Source organism: Rhea americana, unplaced genomic scaffold, assembly GCF_003343005.1.
Source record: "Rhea americana isolate MKP2758 unplaced genomic scaffold, rheAme1 scaffold_341, whole genome shotgun sequence".
Taxonomy (NCBI): Eukaryota; Metazoa; Chordata; class Aves; order Rheiformes; family Rheidae; genus Rhea; species Rhea americana.
In genome coordinates, this window is record NW_028186470.1 from 367,703 (window position 1) to 374,916 (window position 7,214).

Consider the following 7,214-nt stretch of genomic DNA (forward strand, 5'->3'; position numbering starts at 1 on the left):
GTGGGGAGGATGGCAGGCTGCAGCTCAGGGCTTGATTCGCGGCTCTGCTGCTGGTGCATCGTACAGTCCTGGCTGCTGCTCCTGGTTTCCCAGCTGTGAAATGGGGACAGTAATTGGTGCGTTCCTCCTAAACCCTTCTGTCAGCCCTATCTGTTTCAGATGTAAACTCTCCAGGGGGAATGCATCTGTGTGTCTCCGTACATTTACCTTATTGCTGGTTTTCCCAAAGATGTGTAAGGAAGGTAAGCACCAGTCTGCATGAGCGTTTGCGTCTGACTCCCTTTAAATGTCCTCACAAGCTTCGGCTGGTTGGTTTTGGAGGAGCTTGCAGAGGATCCAGCAAAATCTGGGTTCCCCGTCGCAGGTTTCACGGAGCTGCAGGTGCCTGGGGCAGGTGCGGACGATGCTCCCGCCTGCGTGCGGGAGCAGCAAGGCTGCTGTCTGAAGCGCTTCCCACCCTGCTCCCTGGAAAGCAGCCTGGGTCGCCCGGGAGGGACCCAGCTCCGTGGAGTTAAAACCCTGCGATTGCCAGCGGGGCCCGGGGCAAGCCGCAGCCCAAAGGCAGCTCTGCCGCCTCCCCGGGGCTGGCTGCGGGGTCCGGGTCGCTCGCTGCTGCGCTCGGCGTGATTGACGCGCCGGAGCCAGCCTGACTTCCCTCCATAAACACCTACACTTTCTAATTGCTGACAGTTATTTACTGTAAAGGCAGGAGTGCACGCACCACCAACTTTGACAACTCATGTCAAAACCCCGCAAGAAACTATATATCTTTATATGTCTTTATTTATTTCCCCTCTTTTTCTAAACAGGTCTATTTTCTCTCCTGCCTCCCTGCCGCTTTCCTGCTGGCAGGTGAGCGGTGCCTCTGAGCTCCCCGTGCCAGAGCCCTGTCCCAGGGAAGGCGGACAGGGAGAGGGGGAGCGCTGCCTTCTCGTTTCCCCCATTTTCCCCGGTCCATGCTTGACTAGTCGCTGACGGACGGGTGCAAACCTACGTACAGTGGATTCCACCGCACGCCTGCTTGTTTATTTGCTGTCTCTCAGCCCCTCTGTGTTCAAACATAATTGGTTCTGCTCAGAGCAGTAAACAATGATGTGCAATGCATCAGTGAGCCCTAAACAGCACCTACATGCAATTAAAATAATTGGGCACATACCTAAGTCTAAAACCCCCCCCCCACACTGCTTTTCTCTCTTCATCTCCTTTTTCTTGGGCTTTCATTCCATCTTGGCAGCACATCACACGAAGGCACACCTGCCCCGCCGCGTTCCTCTCTTGCCCTGCAAACCGGGTACCCGCGCGGGCGGGTGCCTCGTGCTCGGCTTGGTGAGCGTGCAAGGAGGTGCCCTGCAGATCACAGCGCCTTGGGGGTGGGCGGCTATTCGGCTTGGCCTTGGCACAAGTGCAAAATGAGTTCTCAAGCGCGTGAGTAAGAGATGATATTCCAGCCCAGGCCCATGAAATATAATGAAGGCCCAAGGGACTGTACCAGCTCCTTGGTTAAAAATGATGCTGTTATATTTAGACAAGGTAACTAGAGGCCCCTCTGGACAGAGAAGAGTACAATTTTTTGTTTAATGATTCCATAATCTGATATAATATCGGGCCTGTAAGACATAATGAAGACCTGGGGGAGTTTACATCTTTGCAGCATTAAAGGGCCTGTGCTCGGGGACATAGACAGGTGGAGGTTTGAACTTTGATGCAGTCAAACATGTTTTTCTCTGGATTTGTTTGACATGATTGAGAGGGAATTCAGCAGCCGTAGAGAGGAGAAAATGGTTGCAGACACAGCAATGCTTAAAAAAACCCAGGCAGCTGGCTTACTGTCACATCCTGGCACTGAGGGCCGGTGCCCGGAGCGCTCCGGACCCCATCCTGACTGCCGTCCGGGATCTGCGCGGGCCGGAGATCCGAGTACGGCGCRTTGGGCTGGGGGCTGCGTGGACGTGGGCAAGGAGACCTTGCAAGTGGGGTGGCTGCTCCCCTTTTCTGACTGCGCACAGAAGCGCAGGGAGGTGAAAGGTGCAGCGTTGTTTGGAGAAAAAGGATATTCCTACCTCAAGGAAACACATGTTTTCACGAACATCTGACATGGAGTTTTAAGTGGTTTAAGCAGACACCACTGTTGTCTGGGAATTACCACACCTGGTAACAGCTTAGGATAGTTTGTTCTTGCTCGCACGGAAACAGCTCCCTCGCTCCCAGAGATGCCAGCTCTTGGCAGAGCTGCAGGAACGTCCTAAGGTCTTGCAGCCGCAGCGCAACTGTCTGGCTGCAGCGAGCTCCCAGACGCACCGGCGAGACGTTCCCCAGCACAGCTCCGGCGCGCGGCGATCGCCCGAGGTGCGCGGGAGCATCGAGGTGCTGCGCGGACGGGAGCAAAGCTGCGCGGCYGTGTGCTTGCAGCAGCGCCCGCGCCGTGCCGTCCTGAGCTGGGTGCAAACGGGCCAAGGCTTTTTAGAGGCACGTAGCTAGGGACGCTAGGCAGCAGAGAGGGTGTTTGTCTGAGCTGCAGGGAGAAACCGAAGCGTGTCCGGGACCAGCACCCTCAGCAGATATCACTTCTTTGTTCATTTTGAAGCTTGTAATCAGCTGGAGGCCTGTGTCCACGCCCAGAGGAACTCATGGAAGGGCTTCCTTGGGTTTTAACACATCCCGGTTAAGGAGAAATTTCTCCCTCCCAGGCTGTGCCCAGCTCCGCTGATTCTGGTGAGAATCTCCTTGGATGSAGGAGCTGGACGCACTAGGACCTTTCCAGGTTTGTGCATGTCTCAGGTTTCAGTGCCTAGAAGATAACCTAATCCCATTTAGGCTAGGAGAGAGCTTGCAGATTCCTCCCCTGGGAATAAGCCGTGCAGCRGGGGGTGGTCTGTAATGAATTCCTATCATTCCAGCACAAAGGTAGCTTACAGGAGTGCTTTCTGCAGAAAATATTAGGGTCGCTGCCCTATCATCCCTCGGAGACATCAGTCGTACATCAGTGATTCCCGCCTTCTGACAGGCAGGCAGCCCTGGGAGGGCAGAGCCGGCCTTATTCTCCGGCTCCCTCTCCTTCCCGGAGAGCGCGTTTCCTACCAGACGAGGGTTTTGACTCTGATGGGTGCAGCGGGGTGCGCAGCCCCGYGCAGGGCGCTGCCGTGCAGCCTGAGCTCCGCTGCAGCGCGCGCTGCCGTTCGGCCGTGCCGGCCGCTCCGCGGGGGTCCCGCCGCGCTCCCCCGCGGCGACGGGGGGCAAAGAGCCGCCGCCGATTCCGGCGGGATGCTGGGAGCTGGTGAAAAGCTGGGTCTTGTAGCACSCTCGCGGGGCAGCCCCAGCGCGGGGGAGCCGAGCGTCCAGAAAATGCTCCCGTCGTCTTGGGGTCAGTTCTGGTGGTTACGGGAAAACCCGCCCGCTCCCTTCTGGGGGGCTGGGCGGAGGGAAGTTGCCCGAACCTTGGGGTCAGTCTGCGAGGATCTGGGAAGGCAGCAGTCGCGTTTCCCCCAGCCCCGTGCCCGTTGCCAAACGCGATCCCCTTGGCTGGACAAGCCGCGAGGGATGGAGCTTGGCCCCCGGGACACGTGCCCCCCCCCGGGCTAGTTCCAGCTCTCTGCTCTCCCGCCCTGCTTGTCTTTATTTATTTAATTTATTTTCCTATGTGGAAAATGAAATAATGAAACCTGCCCCCCCCCAAGATGCACTTTAATACGGCTCCGTGGCTCGGGCCTGGCTGTTTCACCTCGGGAGCTGCCAATCCATCTCTGTCAAAGCTGTCAGATGTGATGTGTTTGCGTGTTGGCTGAAACCACGTTGCAATTCAAAGCGGATTAACTCTTTGGGCTGCTCTTGCCTCCCTCCCCTTCCCATTCCACTCGGGTGGGTTCTGCCCAGACGGAGCRCCGATTTCCCCGGCCCTTTCCATATTCAGGAGCTCTCGGAGCGCGGCCGGCCGCCCGCGGGGCCGGCTCCGCTCCCGCTGCTGGAAGCGGGGGCGACGCGCGATGCGCCCGGTGCCGCCGGGGCCCGCGGCAGCCCCGGCGCCTCCCGGTTCAGCGGCGCCGGCGGGTTAGGGTGAAGCGGGGAGACGGAGATCAAGGAACGGCGTTGCCTCTCCCGAGAGCGTCCAGCGGGGAGCTGAGCGGGCTGCCGCGGGCAGCGCGCCCCGACCTGCCGCTGCGATGGAGAAGCTTCCTCCGGGGCTCGTCGCGCAGCCGCACGCCTCCTGCCAGGCTGCGGAGCAGACGGCTGGCTCGGATAGCCAGCAAGGAAGAAGAAAAAAAAAAATCCCCGCTAAACTCTCCGTCTGTTTCCATAGCCAGCACCCAAAACGCGGGGAGCAGCGGGCCCCGGGGGCGCGCAGCGGGCCGGCCCGACGCCCCGCGGCGGGGTGCCGGGTGGGCGCAGGCGCTAGAGGGGAGTGTTGGCTAAGCTATGAGGCAGCGCGCCGCYGGGACCCCGGGCTAAACCCGCGGCGCTCCAGCGGCTCCGCTTGCCCGTCTCTCCCTGGGAAGCGTTTAGCCTCGGCAGGCGTGCGTGACGCTCTGTAAAGCGTGCAATCTTAAATTTGTTTGCAGCCTCTCCCTGGTAAAATATGGAGGCTTTATAATCCTTTTTTATAGACCTTCCTATGGAAAAAAATCTGACTTGCAAACCCTCCTCCCCCACGCGTCTTCTGTTCTGCAGAAATGCACCRTTGCATGGAGCAGAGGTGTTTCCCATCTAATAAAACACCTTTAAGTCCATCTTACTCATAAGACGTTATTTTATCTCCTGTGAAAATCAAGCTGAGACTGCTGAGAGCGTCCGACGGGTCTCCACCCGTGGCCTCGATTCCCCCGGCGCGTGGGTGACGTCTGCGCAGGCGGGAACGCTGCAGCCCTGCCTCCGGCTGCGTTCCCGAACAAACCTCTCCGSCCCGGAGCGGGCGGCTCGGCYCGGCCGCGCGTTAGGGAATCGCCGCTCTGTGGCTTATCCTCCGGAGGGGAGAGCGAGCCGGCCGGCCCGTGCCTCGCACCTCCGCGGCGCTACGGGGCCAGGCAGTCGCGCTGCGAAAATAAACACGTCGCTCCTGCTGCAGCCGCTGCCGGCAGCCCGGCAGCGGGAGCGCGGGGTGCCGGGGGCAGCGCTCCRGAGCCCCGCCGCCGGGGAGGACGTTGTCCCGGCTCTGGCCCGGGCGAACCTGTCAGGGTTTGAGCAACGCCGAGCCGTGAGTCAGGGCGCCCAGGCTCTGCCCCATCCTGCTGCGGGAGCCACCACCGTGCAACCGTGAGGCGTGCCGCTGCGTGCCTCGGTTTCCCCTTCTGCAGCGGGGTGATTAGTCACCGAGCTGGTTTTAGAGGTGTCAGCTGCCTGAGTAGCCAGTGCAGTAATTTCCCACCCCCCTTCGTGAAGGGGCTGTGGTTTAATTAATGTTTGCAAATTGCTTTGCGGACTGCCGCTGCGCGAGGACGCGCGCTGTGCCGGCACCGCTGCCGGGCGAAGCGCTGGGCTCTCGCGGGGGGCTGCAGCCGGCACGAGTTGGTGCTGGGCTCCCGCAGCCGACGGAGCCACGGGCGTCCGCGCCAGCGCGGGTCTGGCACGCGGCGGCCGGGGGAAGATGCTCCGTGCAGCTGCATCTCGGGGCCTGGCGCTTCGGTGAGCGTCAGCAGAGGCTGCGAAACGTTCCTGGTGCCGAAGGCGCGTCCRCAGCGTGCGCCCGGGCAGGCAGCGCCGAGGCCTGGGGCTGGGCTCCCGYGAGTTTAGGGGCGTCCCGCGCTGGAGGGGGGGCAGTGCCCGTGGCCTGGCGTGGGCTCCCGCTCCGGAGCTTGGCCGTCCGTCGCCTGTGGCTGCTCCTTCCCGGCGGGGAGGCGGCGCGGGGCTGGAGGCCAGCAGCTCCCCCGCCGCCGGGCCGCTCGAAGCCGGGAGGACGCGTTATTGCACCGTCCAGGGCAGCTTCTCTGCAATTCAGCCRCGAGGCTTTTTCTAGTTATCCCTCGTATCACGCGCAGGAGCTTGGACGAGGCAGGCCTGTCTCCCAGCAAGGCTCCTTAGTTCTTTGCTCCGGCGACGCCAAGAGATGGAGGAGCCACCGCTTGCCTTGGCAGCTCGCTGCGGTGCCTAATTGCCCTCGCTGTTCAGCTGCGTGCCTGGACGCTGCCCGCCGGCTGGAGGAGAGGAGCGTGGCCCRGCGCCAGCGCATCCCCGCCGGCCGGGCAGAGCCCCGCGCGGCGGCAGCGCTGCCGAGCTCGGGAGCTCTGCCATCGGCGCCTGGCGCGGCTCGGGGCAGCGGCGCGGCCCGAGCTGGCAGCGGGCGCTAATGAGCCGGCAGTGACGCGCTCGTGGCTGCTCATTACTTCGGGGTTTCCGACGTTTGGGTCYGTTAATGGATTTGTCTCTCTGCCTCTCCGCGTCCTCCCCCTCCCCTGCCACTGGCTGCCCAAGACTAGTTGTAAATTAGCCCTTAATTTCTCACGTCTCCACTAAAATAGCAAAGCTGCTAAACGGCAAACTCCTCCGCGCTCTCCGYCCGGCCTCTCGGACGCTTTGGGGAGTTTCGCCTCCGCAGCAGCAGCTGCCTGAGAGCGCTGTCCTGTGCCGGCTCTAGTGCGGGGATCGTCTGCGCCCCTTTCCCTGTTCAAACTAAATCGCAGCCATCCGTCCTGACCAGGAGGCAGAGCTGCTTCTGCACCATCTTGGTCGGCGTTTGAATTGCGCTCCTTCTCAAGGATTTTTGCTGTAAATCTTTACCTGTTAAGCAGGAAATCTTTCTTTCAGTAGTAAATATTTTCTGTAATTTTCAGGCAGATACAACTGAAGCTATAGAAATTGGGTGTAAATTATACCTCCCTGCAACCAGCCTTGCCTGGAGTAGCAGAGGGCTGGAAACATGAGAATCTGCAATGATTAAGGCAAGTAGTTGTTTGCGCTTGTTAAGAAAAACGAGCCAGTGCTGTTAGAAAGAAGGCAAGAAAAACTATGCAAAATGTTTTCTTTCYGTTTAGCAAGAAGTGGGGCTGAAGTCATTGCAGGAAAAGTTGGTGCTGGGCTTTGCGCCTGGCGGGGACGCGTAGAAACTAAACCAGAACCTCGCTGTAAAGTAAACACGCCGCGGTCGGGGGAGACGGCTAACGAGGAGCRGGAGTGAAGATTAACAGGGCTGTTTTCCTGAGTTCTCAGTGCTTCTCCCCTTACCAGCCATTTTCCCGTAAATCTGATCCGTGACTTCCCCACACCCCGGCGGAGCGGGAGCCGCTCCT